Genomic DNA, 27,735 nt, shown 5'->3' on the forward strand with positions numbered 1-27,735 from the left:
GAACCCTGGCGGCATTCATTGTCAGAAACATTTCGTGTTACTTTATTTGTATTCGACAGGTCCTTCATTAATTGCTTCGTGATAAAGGTAGCGGTATTCGATCACAATTTAGCCCAGATACATATAGAAATATTGCTACATATCTGTTTGCTCAGAAAACAACAAAAAGGAGAATAAAATTCGAGTGAAACACAATTAGAATTTATCTGAAATGAGTTAACAACAGATTAAAGAACTTTGAAGAGTTGAACTTTTTTACTATTCTAATATACGAGGGTTGCTACTTTAGTTTTGAGGTAGACTAATAAAAACAAATATTTAATACGGCTCTATTGTTTTTCTCCATTAATATCAATGAAATTAGCATTTGATTTGAACGCATCAACAGCTTCTCAGGTGTAGAAAAACGTTAACATCTCAATTTATTTTTGATTTGCGGAAATAAGAAGAAATCATTTGAAATGATGTATTAAAGCTCGCAATTTTCTAGTGGCAAATGATTCGTCTTCTGCAACGGGTCTCCATCATTTTTTCGAACACTTCTGGCAAACAAATACTGATGTAAAATTCATAATTGAGCTTTCTACGTTGCTCTAATGAAACGGTAGCGAGTTATTTCCGAAAAAACAGACGACCGTTTTCTTCGAAGTGCTTCGTTCTCGAACAATTTTTGTTCGATTTAACTCGTCTTGCTTCTTTTCACCGGAGCAGAGTCCGGATAACAGTTTCGAAACCATTGCTGAGCTTGTACAGTATTTTTTTCATCTAAAAGCAATGATAAATTAACTCTCGAAATTGTTTTGAATCCATTGTTTTGAAAATAACAAAAGTAGCTTCATTTAAATAGCTATCACTCTTTTCTGACTAATCCAATGTCATGAAATTTTTATGAATTTGATAATAGCAGCGCCATCTGTATGTCAGTCACACTACTTATTTAATATGACAACACGTTAACCATTAAAAATGTCAAACTTTATGGTGGCAATATCAGATTTGATATATTAATATTGCCATATCTCAAAATTCAAGTAAAAACCCTCGTAATTTTCTGGTCAACAAGCATTTTCAACTAAAATTGAAAAGATATATGACTCTTTTTACTGAGACATTTGTATTTCCAACCACAAAATGTAAAAATACGTTGTTTCAAATTGTTAAATTTCCTCTTAAAGCGAAACCCTGTAATATATGGAGACCTCACTTCTATTTCAATCAGGAATCCAGTATAAGGATTAACTGACTATTCGTAGAAATACTAAAGTTTGTTCATGCTCTTCCTGACAGGAAATCGCAGCTGTGTGTTGTTCGATTCGAAGTAAATTGTCAAATTGTTTCAAGTACACGTACAAAGTTTCGTTTGGTTTCACGAACATGATTAGAAAGTTTTTAGTACATTCAACGATTTTTGGATAAAAAAAAGTATTTTCACAAAAAAATGTTATTTTTGAACTGGATACTCTTTTCACATCTCTTTCTGGATTACGTGAATAAATATTTGTTTTGATGTTTATTTGGTATAGCTTGTGATGTGATTTCTGTTCGTAACGGAAAGAATAGTCATAATGAACAGATTACCTGGCCTTATAAGAATATGCCTTAAAAACAGGATAACTTAGAAGCAAAACAGAATTTGAATAATTAAGAAAGAGTACTTCAGGGTATGCTTGGGAGCCGAGCTCTAAATGTGCGAGCACAAAGATGAAAAGCTGTTGGGGAGTAATTAACTTTTTGATCTTAAAGAGGGCTCCACGTTTTTGTGTAGCTGTCTTGACTAAATCAACCACGTGACTAAACCAAGACATATTGCTTCCAATGTCAACACCCAACAAGCGGTGAAGGTGATATTTAATGTCTAGATAGGACCAAATCCTGAGCTGCAGTGGCAGCCTTCTTTATAAAAATAGCAGCCTGGGTCTTTGCTGCATTGAATTTAGTGAGATTGTTTCCCCTAATTCCAGAATGTTTTCAAAATCGATTCTGATGGCGGTTTTTCGCCCACGGATTTGGGTACTTTCTGTGTTCATTGGGGTAGCTTCGTCGGTGAAGCTATAGATCGGATTTGCAATTAACAAGATCAGTTGAGAATACCAGAGTTGACCTCAAACCTTTCTAAGCATATCCACCGATAGCGACATGAATGGATCAGTCTTTGAGAATGCTACTAAACCAGCCGATAAGTGAGGACGACAAGCCATGCAATCTCAATTTATTTAGAAAGTTGTCATGCCAAACTCATTCGAAAACCTTCGATATGTCAAGTGCGATTGCTCTGAAATCCCCATATAGGCCAGGATGGGAACCTCCTGACCTACATTGATCTATGTTTACGAAAGTTATATTGATAATGGCTGATGATGTTAACAGATATCTCAAGATTTGGTGGTTAACGACTTCCCACATGACCTTGGTAATGGTTGGGACTGAAGCAATCGGACTTTTTCCATACCAATAGGTATCAAAATTGTTAGAGGCTCTTAAGAATACCATCAACAATCATACCCGCACAAAGGCCGTCCAGAACTTATATAAAAATATGAAGTCATAGCGAGTTGTGAGAGATTTAAATATCTAGGAATTATTTTAACAAAGAAGGAAGAGATTATTCAGAAATAAAATGTAGAATAAACAGAACAAGAACGATAAAACTAAATCTTACTGAATTACTAAATGGAGTACTGTGGAATACCGAAGTAGCAAAACGAAAACTGAGAATAAATAAACAATGATTGGGAGTACCTTGATATATGGATCGAAAATGTGGAGAATAAAAAACAACTAAGGGAAAAAATAGAATCCACGAACTGAACGCCTCAGAAGAATAAATAAAATCTCAAGGTTAGATCGGGTCAGAACGAAACAATAAAAGAGCGATTATAGAATAAATTGAGGAAAAGCAATTGATTTGCTTCTTGTTGAGGATGGGCGAAGAAATATTTCCAAAAAAAAATAATGAAATAGATTCCGCAGGAGAACAGGAAGAGAGGAAGACAGAATCTGAACGATAGGTAATGTGATAACTGGAAGGTGTGGTAATCAGGCATTGGACAACGTCGTAGGAGGTTTTTTTAAGCCCGAATTCAAATACATGCATTCAATTTTCTCATTGAATTCAACAATGAAAATTATTTTTACGATACAAAGTATGATAAAAAGATAAAGTGTATCAATTTGTCTTGAGATAAGCGGTGACTAGTTTTAAAATGTTGTCAGTCTTATCAATCTGCTACTATAACAAATTTACTTCAAATATTTATCAACATTAAGTTTTGTTTTTAGTTGAAACTTGTACCAAATGAGCTCTAAAAATGTTAAATTTGTCTACTTGAAGACAAAAGTTGAAAATTATCAATAAAAAACTCATCTAGCATCATGGTTATAGTCATTTTCTACGATTATAAAACCATGGGTATTTTCAGGAGAACTATTTTCAACCAAGAATTTTAGAAGGGGAATTTAAATGTTCTTCTTCTTTCTTCATCATAACGAACTGATCAGATTTAGTCCCATGCAGTTTCTGCATTTTCTGTAAGTAAACAATATTCTTAAAAGAAATAATTCAACATAATTGGTGATATCAAGAAGACCACGAAACGAGAACTGAAAATAATTTCATATCGTTCTTAGTTTATTTTCAATAGTATATTTTATTCATCACACCTCGTACTTATCGTTTTTTAATATTTATCAGAAAAGTCTCAGTCACATAAGATACGTTCCTGGTACTCAGAACTCAAATTATTAACCTCATTATTGAATGAAGAATTTTATAGCCCCCAAAGTCTTCTTAACGAAGTTGAATAATTATTGAAACAAATTCATTAACGCCTCGTAATTAGATTTCAAAATAAATGATTCTACTTTTTCTTTGGATGTTTAACTGTCTGTATATTTCTCTTTTTTGCTGAGCTTTGCTCAATTTATGCCTTGACGCCTGACCTATATGCAGTTGAGTAAAAGCTCACTCCGATTGTGATCACGTTCACTTGTTTTTCTTTCTTTTTTTCAAATTAATTCCTGAAGATAATGCCACTTTCGTTCGATCGACACTAGACATAAAAGAATTCTTTTTTGACATGTTTTTAATGGTCGAATAGGCCCCGGAAACTTGTAACAAATCATCTTATTGCCTATTTCCGAATAAATAAAATGAAGAGAAACTGTTTCATAAAGTGACGATATATATGAAGGATTAAAGTAAACTGAAGAGGGTTTTAACATAGATTTTAATGAGTTTTGAATCACATTGTTGGAAAAACAATACATTATTTGATAAATCAATTCATTATACGATTAAAGAAAAAGTCTTTAAATAAAGAAAAAATTGAAATATAAACATGTATTCTAAGAAAATTAACGAAACTGAAGTCATAAAATTAGAGGTTTTTGTAGGTTGAGTTTTAAATTTCCACTGAAAATAGAGCGCGATGTTTAGAAACTTTGATTTTCGGCTAAGATTCGCAGCAATCATCTGATAGGTAATTTACCTGCTTCAGGATCATAATTGACTTCTGGTGTTGCTGACAAACTGTTATCTATAAAACATTAGAAACATCGATTTCACGAAAAATAACATGAAATGAACATAATAAATTTAAACCAAACTAAAAATATTGCGATGAATGTCTTCAGCTATTCGATTTGAAGAATAATTTATTCAACAGCTTGACTTTTGGTCTTGATTGATTGATAGATAAACATGAACTAATAGAAGTGAAAATTTATGAGAAGCATTGATTTACCACGAATATATGGAATAAGTTTCGACAAAAACAAACGAAAAATAACTTCAGATAATGTTTCAATAAAGTTGAAACTTCTGTACGTACTTTAAACGATCCTTAAAATTTTTAACGATATCTCACAACTACGTAATTATTTGGTAAGGCATTGCAACATTTAAAAGTCAAATATACGTTAATTAAGTATTTGTTAAACACAAACCTCATCAAAATAACCCTCGGAAATAACGTTTCTCCACAACTGACAAAGCATTCCATTAACAAAGTTTACTAATTATGAAAGTTTATTCAATTTGTTTATTACTCCATCATTCACTCAGATGCGCATCTGTCAGGGTTCATAACAATCTCTGTTATTAATCCCTTGGTACGGCCGTAACCGGTTGTAACTGGTAACTGCCAGTTTTCATTTGTAATTGATTCATTTCAATTCATATCCATGTAAATCGTAAATATACGTATATGTAAGTTATATTTTCGATGTCCAGAAATATGTTTTTAAAAATTTATTAAACACAAAATTACAATATTTTTATGAAGCTGAATGAACAGAATTAATTTCACAAGCGAATTAACTACAATTTATTATTAAGTGTTTACAGCAATCCTATTTTATATTAAAATAAATGCTGATACATGTTCACGAAATATAATGTTTTTACGTCTTGATTTTAAGAATAATCTAGATTTTTCTTCATGTAACTTGTATCAATTTTTTTCCTATTAATTATAAGAAGTACGACTAATATACGGGGACCGGATAGTAATGTCGATAGTTGATTTTTATTGGTCGCACTATTGAGTACTTTTAAGTTCTGTTTAGATATTTAGTATTTTGAGTTTATTGTGGCTATTCACTTCTAAATAATTACACCATTTTGCAAGTTGTGTTGAATTTCCCATGCAAACTAAAAATATTATCGATGTTTATCTAAATACATTAATCGTTCGTTTATACCAAAGATAATTGTTTCGCTAGGTTCCAACCCGGTAATTTCATCTTTTTGATTTCTATCACTTAGACTAATAACATTATGAAACAACTTTGGTGGAAATGGACGCAAATCCATATCAGATCATTAAGAAACTCTCAAGCGCCCTTAACCAATCAAGAATTTCTGGAACCGTTGGTGATATTCACAGTGAACACACTGTTTACACTACCACTACACCAACACTCACAATTACACTGTCTGATGTGTGTTCCTTCAGTAGCTGAAGGTAACCTAGGAACTTTCTATTTATACTAAATTTTTCCACCAATGAAGTATTTTTCCTTAGTACGGTACAGGTATATGGACGATTTTTTCACTATATGCGATACAAAAAAAGAAAATGTAAAACACTGGAGAAACTGTCTTTTTTAGATAAAGTTTAATTACGTTCCTGTGAAGGAAGTGGTAAAAAAAATTTATTTTTCCTTTAATATTTGTTTTTCCAAGAACTGATATAAATTATTCCGACATTTACTGTCAAATACATGTTACTGCATGCTAGAATACGTCACATAACTAATACAGAATTATGAGTAAATAATTAACTAAAATGAATTGTCATGTTGAATGACTGTAATTACATATTCATCAAATTTTTCCAATAAAAATAATTTTACTGTACGGCAAGAATCGTCTAATCAGGCTTTCCCAAATTGACTCGAAATTTGGCAAACATTTCTCTGGATGAAAATAAGTAATTCAAAGAAAAAATTGGTCAAATATCATAGTATCTGGGAAAGTGAATAATTTTTTTAAAAACTGTTAAATTAAACTTGATGGCGATACAAGAAACAAACAGAATTCATAGTTTTACCAATAGTTTAGGTTACTAATTTAAAAGTGGAAAGAAATTTTTTATTTTAATAGTTTTGCCTCGATTTGAATTTTAATTTACTGTTGAATAACATCGAATAAACTAAGTATTAGTTCATATGAGCATAAATCCTGTCACTCAACGACTCGTAACAAAATGCGCTGACGGTGGTGTGGTTAGGTCGTCGTTTTGTAGATAAATGGTCGCGGGATTAAGTCTGACTGGAAATATTTCATTTTTCATAAGTCATTTTTTTCTTATAATAAAACCATTTTACTTATTCAATTTATTTAAACACTTACATTAGACTTAACTAACTTAAATAATAATTAACTTATCACTACTTATATAATTAACTACTCACTACTTTTATAACTATTTTTTTAATTTATAAAAAAATATTATTAAAGACGCTGCTATGTTAAAAATTTATGTAAGAACAAACATCAAATGAACCGGCGTATTCGCCAAATTTGAGACTTCCATTATAACCGAACAGGACTGGCCTCATGGTCCATGCCGTGGACAAGATCGTGGACATTATCGTTTATGCTATGATTGAAATTTTTAAAAAATGATTGTATTTTTTGAAAAAAATGTTGAAGAGTAAATGGAGATAATAATAGCATAAAGTGTGAGGGATTGATGCATACAATAACATTGAAAGAATATTTTTTTCCGATATAACAAAACATTTTTAGATAAATTAAACTTTTTACGTTAGTATCTATTTGGGACAATTAATTTTATTTTAATTATTAGGAAGTGATAGTTTGTACAAAACCAGCTTTCTTTTACATTTTACAATATACTTTATGATCATTAGAGTTATGTCTCGCTACTATCAAGAAACACCTGCAAATCTGCTGTATAATCAGAATATGCTTATTATTGTACTATAAAATTAATTTTGTATTTTATGATTTCATTCTTCTGCTTGACTTCAACCGTTGTAGTTTTACTCGATAAATCGAATTAAATTGTTTCTTAAAACGTAGTTTCTAATAAGAAATATAAAAGTGGCGCAGTCAGTAGGATGAAAAAAGAGTTGAAAATCTTCTTGTGAGAAAAATAATACAAATTTAAGAAAAAATGGATCCACTGTCGCTTTTATTTACAATCTGGTCTACTACTAATGCATCAAAATAGATAAATTATTAATAAAAAGATGAAAAAAATCAGATAGAAGAAAAGAAAATGTCGAAAAACTACTATGTGTTTTTTTAAAATTTACAGACGGAAGGAATTATGTCCACGTTGTTATCAAGATACACCTGCAAATCTGCAATATAATCAAAATATGTTTATTATCTTATTACGTACTATTAAATTAATTCTGTATTGTATTGACTTAAACCGTCGTAGTTTTACTTAATATACCGAATTAAATTGTTTTTGAAAACGTTATTTTCAATAGGAAATAAAAACGTTTTGAATAGTTGGAGGTGACATCATCCTTACTCTACTTTTCATTATCACAAACAGGAAACTAATGATATTTTTGAATAATTGTGCTTCAATCATCAGGGTACCGTCAAGAATAAGATTCCAATGCGGTAGTTAGGCAATAACCGATGAAAACGATAAAAAGAATAAAGTATCTTGTCAAGCGAAAAACGTTTCAGATACATCAACATAGCCTTGGATGAAATAAGATCAAACAGAAGGAATATAGGGATAATCGTAGTTGGCCGCGATAAGGAGTTTCGAACAAGAATATGGCTCGGAAACACGTCAAATGTACCGGAAACAATGGTTGAGGAAGTGCCGAAAGAAAGAAATGAGAGCAGAAACTCGAGAGACCGGGCCAGATATACATTTGGCGATTTCACGTAGTTACAGTGACGTACAAACCAACCATATGAAAGAGATAAAGGAAAAAAAAATATCATTCACCTTATACAATTAGAATATTGATGATAAATTATTGGGTTCTTAAAATGGAGTTCTCAATAATGTAAAATAATTAAAACAATACACGTCTCACATGTTTATTAAAAAATCCGCAGTTGAAAATGATTATGTGATTCTAAATTTGAAATATTAAACGAAAATTAAATGTTACGTTCTAGGTTAGGATCCTTAATCAGCTGATAAGTGATCTACCTGAAACCAGGTTCTAGTTTCCGAAAAGTCCTTTATTTATCAATCATCAATTGTTTGACAATACCAATAATAGCGAAAGATTTCATGGAGAAAAAAGCATTATTGGATACTCAAACAAGTACACGTAGTTTTTTCCCAGTGGGAGATAACGCGTTCTATATTACTTAATTTTATAGATACTTGAAGCTTCTCTCTATAACCGTAATTTGAGCCGATTCTCTATAGAAGATTATAGAAGGAGGAAACCTCACAAATAAAATTCTCCGTTTTAGGACCTTTTTAACGAAGTTAAAGACGAAAATATGAGACTGAATACGTTGTATTGTGGCCCAGCATGCCCACTTATTTCAGTAATTTTACGTGTTAAAAATAGTTGAACAAATATTTCTATATGATTTTCTGTAGCAATAAAATAAATAAAAGTTGCAAAAGTGTATTAGTATGAAAAAAGTAATTGTGATTTCCATATAACTAGGTGAAAAAGTTACTTCTATATTTTGAATGTCGATTTTACATTTCAAATTTAAAATAGCTACAGAATAAGTTTTCATTTACTGCAAATCATCATCAAGTTGTCCAATCTTTGCAAATTATGTAGCTAATACATTAAATTTTGAGGTATTTACTTGACATGGATAATTCTTTTCTTTTATTAATTTTTTTATAGTGAGGCCTGGTTTTACATTTTAATAAAGAACTAGCTAGCCCGGCAGCTAGCAACGTACAGCCTCAATCGATAAATGAAAGACCAAAACTGTTGTATAAAATAAACTTAAAACAAACAAAAGGAATCCTTTTTCATTATTATTATTTTTAATAAACCAAATACAAAATGCATACGAATTAAGTTTTATTATTATTCTCGGTTAATTACACATGATATTACTTACTTACAAAACAGAATTTTCCCATAAATATGCCTATTTATGAGGTTTCAATTTGATATTGACATATACACACAGTTATGATACAGTCTGTTAATCAATTTAAAGCTTTCTGATAAACTATTTTCATTGTTTTGTTTGTCCATGCGTGAAACAGCGAAACTCCAAGTTGATTCCGCAAACTTCCAACGACTGGCCTTGCGATTTATTTATAGTCATCGCAAAGGCTAGACGTACCGGAAAATGTAAACGTATTTGTTTGTAAATGTATTTTCCTTTATGATTGTTGCCTCAATGATGTTATTCATTTGCTTTATCAAAACCAGTCTTGTTCCATTCCACAGACACAGTTGATTAATGTTACGCAGCATGATGACAACTGATCCTACTTTTAACTGCAAATTTTGAGGTGGTAATTCAGTGAATTTGCACATTTGCAGTTTCATCTTGTTGCAAAAATACTCTCATGTCAACAAAAAAGCACACATAACTTGAAATGTCACATCACAAAGGATCACCGAAGTAAAGAAAGGTCTCGCGCACGTAGCGGTAATCGTCACTCACAAAGACAGAAGGATGCACTCTTTATCTGAGATACCGATCGACACAGAGGCGACATATAGTTGGTTGTCAAATGTCAAATATTATGGTGGCGTTCAGAAATTTAATTTGTGACAAAATTTAAGATCATCAATCGACATATAGTTGGTTGTCAAATGTTAAATATTATGGTGGCGTTCAGAAATTTAATTTGTGACAAAACTTAAGATTCATCAATCGACATATAGTTGGTTGTCAAATGTCAAATATTATGGTGGCGTTCAGAAATTTAATTTGTGACAAAACTTAAGATTCATCAATCGACATATAGTTGGTTGTCAAATGTCAAATATCATGGTTGCGTTCAGAAATTTAATTTGTGTCAAAATATCAAGGAAAAACAAAGTTGTTGCTTTTATTTAATTCCGAGCATTTTCATATTTATTCACCTTTCAAACGTTCTCTGGACTTTCACAAATAATTCAAGACCAAAATTAGCCAAATATGTCTAGCCGTTGTCTAGTTTTAGTGAGACAAACGAACAGAAATTCATTTATATATATTTATTATATAAATAATTTTTTTTCTTACGACTATGAGAATTCAAATATGTACAAAATGTTTTGTTTTTACTTCGAAACATCAATTTCGATTTAATTTATTATTATGCTTGATTCATCGTTCCAATTTGTATGGCTTGATATGAAAATTTTACCTATGAGTGTATTGTATCCTTTAGATCGTTTTTGTAATATAAACCCTAATACCGTGAAAAATTTAAAGCCAAACAGCATTCACATTGACTTTATACGTTCATAAAAAAAGTAATAAAATGTTTCTATATGAACGTATAGCTGAAACTGGTTATCATAGACTCGATGTACAGAGAAGCATCAAGCTTCAATTTTAATTTCGACATCAGAAAACTTGATACGTTCCAAATGATTTCGCTAATAGTGGAAATATGTAAATTATGTCGACGGATATGAGATTTCCGAGAAAATTTTTATATTTCTGCTCTTTCTTATGGGTTTTATTGGTTAATTGAATTTCCTCTTGTATTATTGAGAACAACAAAATGGTGTTAAACGCCCTTATTTAAAATTAATATAAATTTCGTCCCACCCAACTGTATAATTAATAGTTATTCTGAGATTTTTTATGTTAATCATCTTATGAATATTATTTTGACTATTGATGTTACAAAATAATTATTAAAACCAAATATTTGAGAAAAAAATTCATATACAAACAGTTATGAAAAATCCACAATTGATAAATTTTTAATGCAATTGTTTTGAAATTTAAATCGATTTAATCTATGAATGTCTTGCTCTTGACGTTTCGCCCACAGGAAAGGATAGCATCTTCAGGAACTGGGATCGGTTTGACAGCTAGCGAACTACTCTCATGTTGGCGAAACCTCACGAGCAAAATTTCATTATTAGGAATTTCTGGACCTAAAGTGAGCATATTGAACACACCATTTACTACACCAACAATCACAACTACACTATTTGATACGAAGTTCGAGAGTCAAGTTATCGTCACAGAGACCGTGTAATGTCTGAAATTTACTTTATATATATATACCGGATCATATAAACACATCAACCGATCAATTTCAAAACTTGTCAAATTTTCAATCATACTCAACCATAGAAACGGGATGAAAAATACTCTATGGGTTTCAAGCTACTTCCCCACCAATTTTCATCCAAATTGATTCAGCCCTTCTTGAGTTATAAATAATGTTAATAACACAACTTTCCAATTCATGATAAAATAAAATGATATCAATTATTTTGAATCCACAACAATTATTTTCAGACACAAAATCTTGGTTATGAGAGTTAACTTTTTCTATGTAAACGTATTAGAGATTTTCATCGAGTACCTCACTGTAATATTGGTCAGATGACTATAAGCATATTTAAAAGAAAAAAGCATCATAGCTTCATCTGCATATTAACTGAATTATGGAAATGTAATTAATGGCTAGCAGAAGATGGGGTAAACTCGTAAAAGGATATTCCTGTTTCTGTATAAATACAGACTACAGAATAAAAATCGTATCTTGTGTAGAATACGAAGCGACATTTCTATTTACTTAGAAATTTAATGTCTTGAATTTAATCAGTGAACTAAAAAGGCAAATATTAGCTTAGTAAAAATAGGAACAATATAAAGTTCTTTGTGTAAAAGATAAAAAACCAATGTTACTAATTTCTTGTTAATTGAAGACTACAATTAGCATTCTAACTATCAAATTTTTTCCCAACAAGTTCTAAGTAGGAAACAAAAAAACAAAGAGAAAGAACTGAGTTGATCTTCTGTAAAATACTCCCATGGTAGCTTTATGAAATAAGCATATTTGGGACATGAAATCCGCATCACGATAGACAACCAGACCTGTGAAATAAAACGTGTAATTGAGTAGACATATCACATAACTCAGTAGGTCTAAAAAGAAAAAAATATCAATACAGTGTACTTACCTACGGAGCAGAACATTTCACGCTCAAATAAGAAGATCGATGCTGAACCTTGGTCTCAAGAAAGTTTCGAATACCCAAATGATAGTTATCACTGATGCAATTTAGTCAAGTACAAAAAAGACTTTGGAGTTGTGAACTCGTCAAGATGCGTAGTAGGGAAAATCCAACAACGAGATGGTTCAACGATATTAGGAAAACGCTATCAAATTGGATGAATGCCGAACCTACACCAATGGATTCAATTCAAAGAGGTTTATGTCCAGCAGTGGACTTAAATCCGCTAAATGATAATTATGAGGATGAAAGTATTCCCATTGGTTGGATCGGGTTACATCTATCATAATCGTAAATCCTTAGAAATGTTTTTGTAAATCTTCATTCGGAATGGTTTCCTTCTGTTGTGTCATGGTTTTCTCAAGGCGAATGTAGTAGCAATGTAGATAACAAAACTCGCGATTCAGTAGCAAAATGTTGCTTGACACGGTGTCATTATGAAAAAGAAAGCTTTTCGGCTATTTTGGGCTTCACACGTCCTAAGAAGACCAATTTCATATTCAAATTAGTAATCGACCGTTGAACTTTATCAACTAAAACTGATTCTAGCGTATAGTGAGTTTAATTTGCACCTTTTTTAACCAACCAAACTTTTACCGCGTTGCTCGATATCAATGTGTCACGATAGACTTGAAGACGAACAGAAGAAAGAGCCTCTAGTAGTGGACTGACAAAACAAATCGAGTTGAAACTTGTCCCTGCTTGTTAAAAGACATGAGAATCATCTTAGTGTCTGATGGTCTAAAATGGTTACAACAGGAAAATACCTTATAAATATTTTGGCAAATGAGAGAGATATATACCTTAATATTATTCACCTTATTCACCAGATTTGGCTCCGTCCGACCATCATCTCTCTACTCAACTGAAAAAAGTTTAAAAGGTCGTAATTAAAGCTGTGAAGGTTTGATTTGCAGATCAAGAAGAAATATTTTTTAAAGGTTTAGAGACGTTGCAGGTTCGCTGTAATAAATGTATCCAATTGAGAGGAGAATATGTTGAGCAATAAAATATTTTGACATTGAAATTTTGTTTGGTTCTATAGTCGTTTAAGAATTTTTCAATATATCCTCGTATTTATAAAGGCTAACTCTTGCATCGAAAATTTGATTATTCATTTTCAAAGAAAATGTCGTGATTACTGAATCCTTATACTAAGTAGAAAATACTACATCGATACTTTTTAACCTGAGACTGTATAATTACAATGAAATACTTATCTATTGGATCTATTGGATAATATGCATTATATCAAGTCACGTTACATGGAATTATTCTTTTTCAACATCAACTCTCTACATCTTTAATTTTTTTTCTAATTCTAGCAATTCGAACACCTGTAATCAACACGGTTTTATTTTTCCTTCAGGTCCTGCCAATCGTCGGAGAAATGAGAAAAATGACCAGCAATTTTTGCAATTGGTTTCTCCACACTTTCATCATCATATGAGAAATTCTGTTCCAGTCGAAGTAATTTCGTGAATTGGAACATAAAAGGGTTTTAAGTTCTTTCTTAGAAAGAGCATTGAGAAGTTTCAAGAATAGTTCACAATAAGGTGAGTTATCAATAAGGTGAAATAAATTACTAAATATTCAGTTGAAAAATAGCCGGAGAGCTAGTCGCCACTTCGACTAAGGTACTTTCACAAGGCTGAAACTTTTTCTATATATTATTTAATATAATTAGAGTCGAAAAATCAACTTCTGGTAGGGTTAGCGCGGTTGCAACAATATCCACAGTTTTTATTTGAAAAAATCTATCTTCACAAATCTGGCTTTCGAGTATATTTTTAATCAGACAATTTTGAGTATAAAAAAATTGCCAGACGATTTGCTCGGTTGCAAGTAATTTACATGGTCAAAGCAGACAACGGCAATGAAGCCCGATACTTCAAGTTCATCTCAACACACAATCGTAATTAAAGCAGCAACTTTTACGATCTCAATAAATACAAAGTACAGGGTCGTTCACGACGATCTGAATCGATATGTATATGGGAAAGTACTGCGACTAAGGTTCTGAAAATTTGCTTGCATTGGTTTTCTGAAATGCTCGTTTCAGCTAAACTAATTTCAGTTTGGTGTAACTTCCGGTTATACCGGAAGTGGACCCAAACTTCGTTTGCCTGAAGACCACTATATTTTAATTATTTGACATTTTCCAAATTTTTTGACACATGCAGCCTTCCACTGATAAAATTATATTCTAAGTTTAAGTGATTCAGGTCCAATATTTTTGAGATTTGGACAAATAACACTTACAGCTTTCAAAATCTGTGAGAACCTTGGTGTTCAGAAAATGGTGCCGAATTTCATTAATAAATCCTAAACAGGATACTTTTACAAAGCTTAAACGTCAAGCTGTTTTCATTGTTTGTTTGTTTGTTGATATGTCAGCTTTATTTTGGTCGCTCCAGACAACCAATGAAGATTTAAATTGTTTCAAGTTTCTACAAAAACCGTTAATGTGAGATATATGAATTTACCAACGAAGTCCCCTTAATTTCAAGCGTAGAATCCAATGGTAAAGAGAAAAATGGAGCTACCAGTTGAAAAAATAAAGTTTTCGAAATTCGGCACCATTTTCTGAACACTCTATAAAAATTTTTGTCAAGGTTTTCACAGATTTTGAAAGCTGTAAGTGTTATTTATTCAAATCCCAAAAATATTAGACCTGAATCACTTGAACATACAAATATGATTTTTTTAGTGCATATGCCTCATATAAAGTTATATTGAAATTTTGCGTAGATTCCAAAAATTTAATAAAAACCATCGCATTCTGTTTAAAATAACGAAGTTTGGGTCCACTCCCGGTATAACTGGTCTCTGTATATGGCGCAATGCCCATCTGAAATGTCCTACAACATTCAAACCAGACGATTATGGATGGCTAATAGTGGAAGAAAAGTTTTCAATGGCAAGCTAGAAATATTGTACTATCATCTGTACATGACGTTTTGTTAGAATCCAATTAATTAGTTTATAAACATTTATGTTCAATTTCACGTATTTATAATAATTTCTGTTCAAGAGAGCGAAGAAAATGTAGAAGACGACGATGTAATTTCGAGGGACGAGATTATTTCTGATGAAGAGGAAGAGGAATGATTAATTATTGGAAAATAATATTTCTCAAGTATTGTAATTAAACAATTAAGCTTTTGTAATTGAAGAAAAATATATATGAAATTTGCTGTATCATGGTATTTTATTAAAAATGCCTAACTTTACAAAATAGTTATTTTCTTTAGGAATTAGATTTAGAAGATTGTACCAGCCGTCGTAGAAACCTCCGATCCATTTTACAAATACTTGCAACCGAGCAAATTATCTGGCAATTTTTTTTTACTCCAAATTGTCTAATTAAAAATATACTCGGAAGCCAGATTTGTGAAGAAACATTTTTTTTAAATAAAAAATTTGCAATATAACCCTGCTAGAAGTTGATTTTTCTATTTCAAATATAGTAAATAACATATAGAAAAAGTTTCAGCCTTGCGAAAGTACCTTAGTCGAAGTGGCGACTAAAAGTATTATTGTGCTTTGGATTTTTTGCCGATACAGTACACAAATACAATCTAAAATTAGACACTTTATATTATATATATATATATATATATATATATATATATATATATATATATATATATATTTTGTCTTTGCGTGTTACGGGTAACAAAAATATCTTCATATTTTCGTATGTCACTTGTGTGAATTTTTTCCACTTCTTCTGAAACACCACTCAACATTTTTATTTTTTTAGCAAAAGGTTTAGACCCATAACAGTATCTTGAAAACAATGAAAACAATTTAGTAATGTAATTTTGATTAACGATGTTCGAGTTCTCTATTACCCTTGGAAAGTATCTATCGGCTAAGATAAAAACAAAGCAGAGTTATCCCCGTAGAATTTTCTATTATTGAAATCAAACTTTGTATTTATTATATTGAATCAAATTCTAAAGTAATTCTGTTTGAAAGACGAATGTCGAGATCTTCATATAAAAGAAAAGATCTGCAAACTGGGATTTGAACCTAAAAAAACGTCGTAATAATAAAAACTATGAATAATGGATCGATAATATATCAAAATAATTAGATATTTTTGCTTGAAGTTGAGAATATGTTGGTGGTATAACACAAAAAATCGATGAAAATGATCAAAAGATTATATAAGTTGTAGTTTATTTCACCTCTGAAATACAATGAGGTGTTCCATTCCGACTGCTTCAGAATGAGCTATAACTGCAAATAAAATATTTGAACCTTTTGGCATTTGAATCACGATGGGATTATACGAGTATTTAGACAAAAATTCCAAATTTCAACTAGATATCACAAATATTTATCCCTTAATTAGATGCAAGGTACTATTTTACTTTCGGGATTGGTTTCTAATAGTCTTGATCATCAATGGAAAAGTTGAGGCACAAGATGAAAAAGGTACTTCGAAAATATTCCTTCGATAACAACATTCGGGTTTGAATAAATAAACATATATAAAGGAATTGCTTGCACCAGATTTTTAGCAAAGATTTTCGTTTTGAAAAAAAAGTGTTGTTAGGCATCTGCAAACTTTGGAATCGATTATTGTTCAAATTCAATTCTTCTATGTATTTTTGTGTAAACAAATAATAACAAACCTATAGTTTAATGAAAAGAAATGAGGAAATTCGTGCCGTAGAGTTTGAGTTATATTTTGGATCTTCAAATACAAATGTCCTAAATATTACTGATTCATGATGGAAAATCAGACGCTCACCTCGTCCTGAAAAGCTTATGAGCCGAATACTAATATCAAGTCATGGTCATTCATTTGAAATGTAGGAAAAACTCGGTTTTCCATCAGAAAAGAATACCGCGTAACAAGTCGCTTTTCCCGCTTCCTGATTCTTCTCGAAAATAGAGAATGTGATAAAAGAAGCACAATTCCTGAAAATGAGAAGGCCACAATGAAGCAGTTGAAAGAAAATGCTTTCAGTTTGGATTAAATTGGTTGCTAACCATGGACAGTACTTTTTTTTAATGAAAATTCTCCTTATTTTTTTAACACATTAACGCAACTGAAGATAATTTACAACATATCAGGAGTAGAAGTATTTAATGAATGGACTACTGAATCGGAATTAAACTTCAAATCGTAAATTTGCGCTACAGTATTCTAATTGCACAAATGAATGGATTACAAGAATATGACAACTGCTCTTCTTGCCCTGGATAAATTTGTGAATTAGCTTTTCGAATATTGCAGAAAATGTGTACGGAATTGAATTAAAACAGTGAATTTTCAAATATAACCAATGTTTGAGGAGAAATTTCACTTCACGGTATTTGTATAAGTGTATTTTGTTAACTTCTTTACGAAATCAAATTAAAATATTATGGAAACCGTAGAGATAAAGTCAAATGTATATACATTGGAGAAGACTATAGTCACGTTTTTGATTTATTTCTGTAATCACTTATCGTTGAGTACAGGATGACCAAGTTTTCAGAAATAGGCAGAAGAAAATTCTATAAAAAGAGATCGAGTTCCATTTATTCATATTGGGTATGATTTCAAAAGACTCAAACATATCTTATTACTATAGATTGGAAAGTACATAGTCTTACACTTTGATATTTGCAGGTATATTTCGAATTTAAAAATGGTTCAAAAATTCACTGGCTCTAGTGAAAAACTGTAAAACTCGAAATTAGTACTTTTCAGTAGACTGTTTACAATAACATAAAAACCATTCATAAGCCATAACATTAGACAGCGTAATTGCTGTTTTAAAAGGTTTATGGGTCATTATTTCACAATATTTTTATGTTAAAACAATGTAATTAAATAATGAATAAATGCGAAAATTTATAACTTTCATGGAAATATTTTAATTATATTCTGAAATGACATAAAATGAAATAAATCTAAACTAACCCCACAAAGAAATACTTCATTTCTTATAAGAAATATGACATTAATAATTTTGGAGGTGTACACTTTCGACTAATAAAGTAATAACAGGATCTGAATTACCAAAATAATCTTTCATTATTGATAAATAAAATCATTAAAAAAGGTTTAATAAAAAAAGTAAGCCAAATTAACAAAAAATAACAGCTAATTTTATAGCTTAGTTTGAATACGAGCACCCCAGCAATAAGCAAGAAAACGTGGAAACTCTTTCAGACTTAAGACAACAATTTGATCAACAATTCCAAGATTTTTAAAGCATATTGATTGTGGCACAGTTCGTCAATTCTCCCTTTGTAGAGATCGATGCAGAAGATTTTTCAGCTTGTGTAGTAAAACATTTTGGTGAAGATCGGCTGCCGTTGAAATAGAAGTTGTTAATTTTTAGAAAGACCTGTATCTAAAATTTCGGCATTTCGGGACCAAAATACATGCTCTACATACCTCTAGCAACATTATTTCAAGTATAGTTGCTAGCAATAATCAAATGTGCTCAGAAGTGGATGGGAATCTATCTAAAAAGTACATCAGCATTCTCACAGATAGCCAAGTGGCCTTGAGGTCTTGGAAGCTATTGAGTGCACATCTAAAGTAGTGTGGGAGTGCAAAAAATTTCTAAAGCAATCAAAAACAGAGTAACCCTAATGTGGCTTCCAGGCTACCAGGAAATGAGGAAGTAAACAGTCTTGTCGAAAAAGAGACATCGCCTCTATACCTTGGATAAGATACCTACTGTGGCCTCACGAGATACCATATCAATAAAGAAATGAATCATGGCTTGAGAATCAGATGAAGATTTGCTGGAGAAACACTGCAGGTTTAACACAATCTAAAAGATTCATAATCATATCAGCCAAGAAGTCTGAAGAACTTCTAGTGATGACGAGAAACGATATGAAACTGGTTGGTGATCTGTCTTTTGAGAGGTCACTGCACCGCCAAAGACGATTGGCATGGCAGATGGCGACAACTGCAGGCTCTGCGTGCAAGTAAAACATCTACTCTGCAGATGCTAAAAGCCTTAAGTACCTTCAAGAAGTAATATTAACACCTAGAGAAGTGAGACATAGGTGCTCCCAAAAAATAGCCTCTTTGAGAGGAGTCTATGTATTTTGGAAGAAGAACAATAAGATGTCGAGTCTTCTACGAAATATCTTCAAGGTATAGACGGGGAGCTGGCTACAAAAAACAGGGTCGATAAGGTGTGCGCAATTCCAGTTTGTAAACTGGCGGCCCCAACTTAGTACATCATCAAACGCCACTTCTTAAGGTCAGATATGAAAATGCTAGCTGGTTTTCCCGAACGAAAAAATTGGCTGAAAAACCTCATAACGGCCGCGCGTGAAAACTTTTGTAACGTGGGGTTTGAAACTCATCTGAAAAACCTCATAACGCGCGAGAGAAACTTTTTTATTAGGTTTTTGGGGTCTCAAATAAGAGCAGTTTCTTGGGGCACCACAAGCTGTTACTCAATACTGAGCAACTTTATCAAAAAGTGTAACTATTCCCAGAAGTTTTAAGAACTCAATTGATAATTGGCACAGTAAATGAATAAAAAAAAATTAGAAGCCCGTTTTTTGCGTTGCTGGCGGCGGCTCGAGTAGGTAGAAATGAGTAGGCGCTATAAAATCAAGCGCGCGATAAAAATGATAATATTTCAGTGAGTTTTCATCGTATCCTGATAATTTTTTTAAGCGGGTAGCTCAAACAGATATTTTGAATGAAGACATCAAAACTAATTTTCCATTAAGCAAAACTTCTTGCGCTATAACACTGCTCCTATTTGAGACCCCAAAAACCTAATAGATAAGTTTCGCGCGCGCACATTATGAGATTTTTCAGATGAGTTTTCCTGCACTTTTGATCACTTCTTACGAGGGCCTGCAAAACTTCTTGCTCTATTCACGCGCGCCCGTTATGAGGTTTTTCAGCCAATTTTTTCGAGAAAACCGGCTAGCATTTTCATATCCGACCTGTGCTGACCTTAAGAAATGGCGTTTGGTGATGTACTAAGTTGGGGCCGCCAGTTTACAAGCTGGAATGGCGCGCACCTTATCGACCCTGTTTTTTATAGCCAGCTCTGGGACTAGTATAGGTGTAGAGTGGCTATAACAATCTACAATCTACAAGATATACTTTTTTATTCTATAAAAATAGAAATGAATAAGAGCTAGAGGGGATAGCTCAACCTATTCCTGTTTTCACTAAAAGCAGTGAATCCATAACCATTATTTCGAATGGTCAATTTTCATTAATTACTCATTTATCTAGCTTTGAAAACCAAACATTTCACACTGAACTAAAAACTCATATTGGTAATAAATTCAGATGACGATTTCAGATTTTATTCCACCATCCTGTATATTTTTATCAGGATATCGTTAAAGCGTTGAAAATGATTCTTCTTGCTTTAAAAAATATCACCAAAGCTTTCAAAATTTATACAAATAGCATCGAGTTCGAGGACAAAGAATATCGAACAGAATAAAAGAGCTCGTTAGCGAATTTTACGAGGGTAACAACAACCAATCACAATGTATAAGAATATCTTCAATAGCTTTAGTTATTACAGATTCTCAATTACTGTCTAATCATTCTGGGATATTCTCTCCATAAGTCGCATTGAATTATCATCAAAAGAGCGTTGCTAGATAATAAAAGAAACATCATTAATTATATCTGTGCTGGAGGATAAGCAGTACGAGATTTTTTTGGATTGAAAGTGTGTTTATCAAAGAAGCAAGTGGACTCTATAGAAAATTTGACAAGCTGCTTCTAAATGATTGAAGGTGCGCCTATAAATATGGACAGAGCTAAGACTACGCTTAAACCCATTGATACAAACAACTGATTTAATAAAAGATGCTGATAATAGCTTTGTTCTCGGTAGATATCCCAAGCATGTTCTGTTATCATATTCATGAGCAATTCGAAATTGTACGCTCGCGGAGCTAAAGAAACATGTTTAGGATTTGAAATCCTGTGTTTGTGGATCACAGATCTCTAAGTCCGACGTGTTCTGAATACATCAAATGTATTTTCGAAGTTGGGTAAGGATTTCCAATCCGGCGCATAAGCATTCATCCTATTTGGTATTTTTGTGATATTTAACTCGCACTTATGTGGTGTTCTATGTGATTGTATCATAAAAACGTTATAGTTGACTTCATACTTACAAATATCAAGAATAAATCTTTGGCCAGTTAATTATATACTTTTTATTTTCCTAGCTAGTTTTGAATTCAACTTATACTTTTAGATGTTAAATCGTTCGTGGAGGAATCATGTTCAGAACTTATTCTGAACAAAACATGCGCATTTGACATGTCCAGAAAATATTTAAAAAAATGAACAGTGAACACATAGGTGCAGAAATGTTAAGGAAAGTTGATCTTATTACTTTCTAAAAATTAGCTGTAAATTTCACTATTGCGTAAATATAATGTAATTAATATATAAATAAATAAATTATAATGTAAAAAAATATATATTACTCAAAATCATTGATGTATTAATAAGAAAACTCTTAGATTTTGAAAAATCAATTTCTATGAAAAATTTAACGCCATTAGTAATCAACCTTACCTAAACTATAAAATTCAACTTATAATCTAACCAATAAAAATTCACAACAATTTAACAATTTGAATAGCTACCAGAATCAATAAACTGTAAGTTTTTGTCATATATCAATTTGAATTTTGATATTTAAAAGTTTTGAATTTGATAATTTTGTCAAAAGTGAGAAAATTTCAAGACACCACAATCCTCAAATTATTAACGTGACTAATTTTCAAGTATTATAACAGAACCAAATAGCTTATGAACGTTTACGTAGTGGGAGTGTAGCAAATCAAACACCAAAGTGTATGTATTCATAATCGCGGATAATGTTCAAAGTACAATGAGCAAATATTCATAAAAGTATAACGATATAGGTACTACACTGATTTCATGTGCAAGCATCAAGCATTCTGATGCGCAATAAACAAATATATCACGAGTGTCGTCGGAAAGCGAACCTTATTTCTTATTTACAAAATAATTGATCGTCCTCATATAAAAAGAAGTATAATAATGACAAGAAGAAATTAAATTATTTTTTTTGCAATAGGAGTCATATTTGGAGGTGGAAAACCGCCGCTAATTTGTATTTATACATTTCTCCGTATTTTGGATATAAAAATTCTCTATGAAAATAAAATTATAAAATGAAAACTATTGATTTCTTGTTAATATGATAATATAATTCACTCGAAAAATATATGATTTTTAAAATTGTAATTGCGGTTTTCGTTGCCATCACGTTAATGTCCAATTTGGAGGAATTCATCCATGTTCTTTTGTTCTAAACTACATCAGTTGCGATGTATTGTTTGTGGTTGTTCGTAAAGTGTTCAAAACACAGCGTCAAAGTTTGAAAATATGCTGTTGCAAATAAAAAAGCATCACTCTGAATTTCACGATGAAACAAGTTGAAAAAAAATATGAGTTTTATTCATGGAAATCCGCCTGAATGAATAATAATATTTTTAACACAATTAATACTATTTTCTCTATACTTTGCAGTATAGTATCGTTATTTACAGTGCTAATTTTTGCTTAGAAAAGTCATATACAATCCAAAAAGAGACATTATTTGGGTGGTATAGTATTTATTTTGTGAAACTGACTTATAATACGGGAGCCAACACCAAAACCATGTATTATAACACTGTTGAAGTTTCGGTTGCATTCTTCACTAATTTTTACTAATGATATTTATTTTATGGAAGAAGACGTTGAAGGTCTTATTAGCGACCTGTATTATGATTCTGGTAACAACGATTTCCATTCCACAATGGTGAAATACATTCATATTTTTTAACTGATTAAATAATAAACTTCATACCAGTTTCCTTTTGTAACATTTATTAAAGTTCTTCAGCTTAAACACTTCGGTTTCAAGTGAAGTCATTATTAATCATCAATTAATAATTTGAGATTTGCAATTTATAGATAGACTTCTATAGGCATTGATATAATTTTTAAAAGAAAGTTTAATATCGAAAATTTTTCTGCCGAAAGAGATACTACACTAAGTTTTCTGATGTGAATTTTCTCTCAATGAAAACAAAGTTTTCTATCACTTTCGCACAACTCATTGACGCAGTTTAAATAAAATGAGTAGAATTTTTTGGTTCGATTCATAACTATAGATAAAATCACTACATTGTTGAAACTACAAATCAGTGGACTGCAAAGCAGGAACCTCCCAAAGAGGACTGCATCGATCGGAGAAGTTATGACTACCGTTTTTTGGAATATTCATTAGATTATGTTCATCTTCAAAAAGGTGAAATAATAATAGAAAAGGAGACAGCATTTGAAGAAAAAGAAAGTGCTTCTCCATCAGGACAACGCAAACTCTCTCACTGAATCACTGGCTGATTAACCTCCCACCGTATTTACCAGATCTAACTATAAGAGACTGTTCCGATATCCAAACCTTGAATTTTCATTTGTAGGTTTCATCAGACGCAGACGTTTTCGCGCCTACGAAACTGATTATAGAAAAAAATGTCTAATTTTTGGTTGGGAACCTTTCAGACAACCCTTTTCAATAATTTAGCTAATTCGAAGTAATAATATTATAATTCACTTGTATTTATCTCCTTTGGAAATTAAAATTAGGGTATCTTGGTCTAAAATGGTTATACGTTGTTTTATCTTATTCATAAAGTGTATAAAGCATAGCGTGAAAGTTGTAAAAGTGGCGTTACGAAATGAACGCTTCCCGGTGAAGTCTCAAATTAAGTTGTCACATCTGAAATCCTTCTAACGTTGGAAACTCCATGAAAAACGGAAAAAGGGCTTAAGTAAATTAGAACGAGAAGATTTAAAGGAGATTCAAGTTTTGCCGTTAAATTATCTAAATCATGCAAATGGTAGCACTCCCAAAATTAACGTAATGATTTTATTTTGAATAAATAAAGATTTTTCGATTCCTTGGATACTAAATTATAACAACTTGTAATTAAATTAAGAATAAAATGATTAAACTAACTATAACAATACTTTTTCTAGTTATAGTACTATCCAGTTTATTTTGCTATACCCCCTATCGATAACTCAACAGAGCATCACAGTTATTTCATCTTTTTACTAGTCGTCGACGATTTCTTCATTATATTGTGGTGATAAAAGCTTCTTCTACCTAGATTTCTCACCCACTGTTACTGAGCTTGTTTCTCTTTGATAAACTTCGTATTCCATATAATTTTGTTTCCATGATATAATCTATTTCTATCTTCTTTGAAAATAAATATGCAGCATCTATTTTTCTCTTTGTAAAATCCTAGTAATTCCCAGATATTAATAGTTTACGGTTAAACTAACAACAGAAACAGTTAAAATATTCTATTAGAATTACAGCTAGCAGTTTGCATATTCTGATTTCTGGTTTACGATCAGGTTTTGAAGAAATTTAGATCTCACGAACATAATAATATTCTGTGACGGAACACATCATTGCGAATCGCTATCAATGACATTCTTCTTACCTGCCATTTATTTTCCGCGCCAAGTACTCATCCCGTCTTTTAATTCTAAGCTAGCCAAATTGACCGTAACTAATTAAATTAGATTGTGAAGAAACAAACTTCACTTAGTGCTACCTTGGCTGGCTTCGCTAAACTCGAAGTGAGACGAAATTGAGTTCTTCGCCAGGTCGTACCAGTGTGTTGACATGCGCTTCAAATTTCAATTAATTTCATCAGGAACTTCTTCGATTGATGTACTGGACTCATGATATACGTTACATGGACAAAGCTTTAGTGTATGTGTGAGGCCCCAGAAGTACCAAACCCAACAAAATATGAACTTTTTTGGTAATTATCTAGATTAGGTTACACCTCTCCGATTTCCTTGAAATTTTGATATGTTACAGAGAAAATTATGCTGAAAAATTTGATGTATACATGTAGGGCGCTAAAATCATCCCTTAACATAGTTTTTTAACTTTGAAGTTCCAGAAAAAGAAAATTTACTTATACATCATAATTTAGCTTCGCATGTATTCATTACTTAATGATGACATCATGCATCATAAAATTTGCAGAGAATTTAGTCTAGTTTGTTTACATTCGACTATTGTTAGTAAATCTATCAATATTTGTTTTTTTTATTCGTGTTTGACCATGAAAAAGATAAAATTCTATGAATTTTTGTGTATTGCTGTTTATTGATTGATATTCTATCAATATTCTTAGTTAAAATCAGTGGCTAGGTTCGGTTAGTTAGATTAGGTTAGGTTAGGTTATGTTACGTATTAGGTTAGGTTAGATTAGGTTAGGTTAGGTTAGGTTAGGTTAGGTTAGGTTAGGTTAGGTTAGGTTAAGTTAGGTTAGGTTAGGTTAGGTTAGATTAGGTTAGGTTAGGATAGGTTAGGTTAGACAAGCGACTATGGTGTATAAATTATTTTTCTTTTTCTTGAACCTCAAAGCTGAAAAACTGTGTTAAGGGATGATTTATATATATAAATATATATATATATATATATATATATATATATATATATATATATAGGGCGCGGATATATTAAATTTTTCAGCATAATTTTTTTTATAACATACTAAAATTTTAACGAGATCGGAGGGGTCTAACTTAATCTAGATATTTACCAATTTTTCACATATTCATTTTCCAAAATAATTTTCTTTCATCTCTGAACACTTTTCCTTGCAGAATTTTTAGCGGGTACTGGTTGATGAAACATGATAGTTTTTTGAGATACGCATAAATATCTCACTAACTTTCTAAAGAGCTTAGCTGCAGATGAAAGTGGTTTGAATGTTAAATGTAAAAATTCTGCTTCTTCATGTGAGACTTTGTCAAACTCCCAATTCTTCATCGCAATGTTTTTGCTAGAGGGTGAGGTAATGCGGCATCCATCTTGCAGGCAGCCTTCTGATGTTCTCATTTTCAGATAATATACGATATATTCCGTTTTAATTTGAAATGACTAATGACCAATATTTCCATTTTCCACAAATTCACTGGAAACATTAGTTATTCTAGATATCTATTGCACAATAACAAAAGAAATTTATCGATTATGTATTATTTTTCAAACAATTATCTATTATCAAACAAAACTTTCGAATAAATAAGTAAATATTTACGTTCGTTGTTTGAAATCGATTTTTGAGGAATTCGAAATGTCTGATTGATTTGAAATTTCACACACTTGTCGAGGACCTATGACATTACAGTAATTTCATAAATTCGTGTTATTATCCTGATTAGCTTGACATGTTTCTATGTATGTATGCAACGGAACATGTGAAGTTTATTTTGAGCACTTGAATTTATTCTATATTTGGTGTTATTAGGAACAATGTTCTAGTTAGTATGTTGATGTCATTTAAATACTGAATACACTGTTCACCATTACACCAACACTCACAATAATAATTAAGTTAACGTCTTCAGGGACTGAAAACCTTCAGTTGAAACGCCCATCGGGCAGTGTGAGTTTTGGTGTAGTGGTAGTGTAAATAGTGTGTTCGGTATGAATACCACCAACGGTTCCAGAAATTCCAGCGTATTTAAAAAGATTCGGGATATTACAATTTTTGCCAAACACACCTTCCACATTATTTTCTTGACTTGCATGCTGAAATTTTGTACTGTCGCTTATTAAATGTTTGCAGTGGGTCATGTCTTGCACAAATCACAATTTGGGGATCTGCTGTTAAAAATGAAATTACTATGAATAAAATTGATCATATCCTAATTAGTCTAGTTTGGAGTGATCTTGACTACGACCAGTTTTCATGACGCGTAGTTATGATTCAGACGACTGCTATCCATTTTGCCACAATTTCTCACCAATTATTTGTCTTTTTGGCTAGCTTTTTCGTTCCCTTACAGAGCAGTATGAGAATGAACCCATTCCAAATATTTCCACATGTTATTCACATGTTGCAACTGAGATAATTCGACTTTGTATTGAATTGGAATGCATTAGGTATGTGGGAAGAAATTGTTCAATTATCTAGATCGAGTTTAGAGAGTCTGTTAGTTCGAAGCCTCTTGGAATATTTTTTATTTTTATGTGAATGAGTGCTTGCGAAGTATCGTATAAGTCACCAATAAGA

The 27,735-nt window shown here is 31.6% G+C and overlaps 1 protein-coding gene across 1 annotated transcript in view; it reads left to right on the forward strand.

The window, feature by feature from the left end:
* Window positions 1-27,735, forward strand: part of LOC130441529 (slit homolog 3 protein-like) — a 178,180-nt gene that overhangs the window by 111,998 nt on the left and 38,447 nt on the right. The window contains exon 2 of the mRNA XM_056775252.1: window positions 14,003-14,189. The gene's annotated coding sequence lies outside the window, so the exon portion shown is untranslated. The remainder of the gene's footprint in view (window positions 1-14,002; window positions 14,190-27,735) is intronic.

This window comes from Diorhabda sublineata, chromosome 3 (assembly GCF_026230105.1).
Source record: "Diorhabda sublineata isolate icDioSubl1.1 chromosome 3, icDioSubl1.1, whole genome shotgun sequence".
NCBI lineage: Eukaryota > Metazoa > Arthropoda > Insecta > Coleoptera > Chrysomelidae > Diorhabda > Diorhabda sublineata.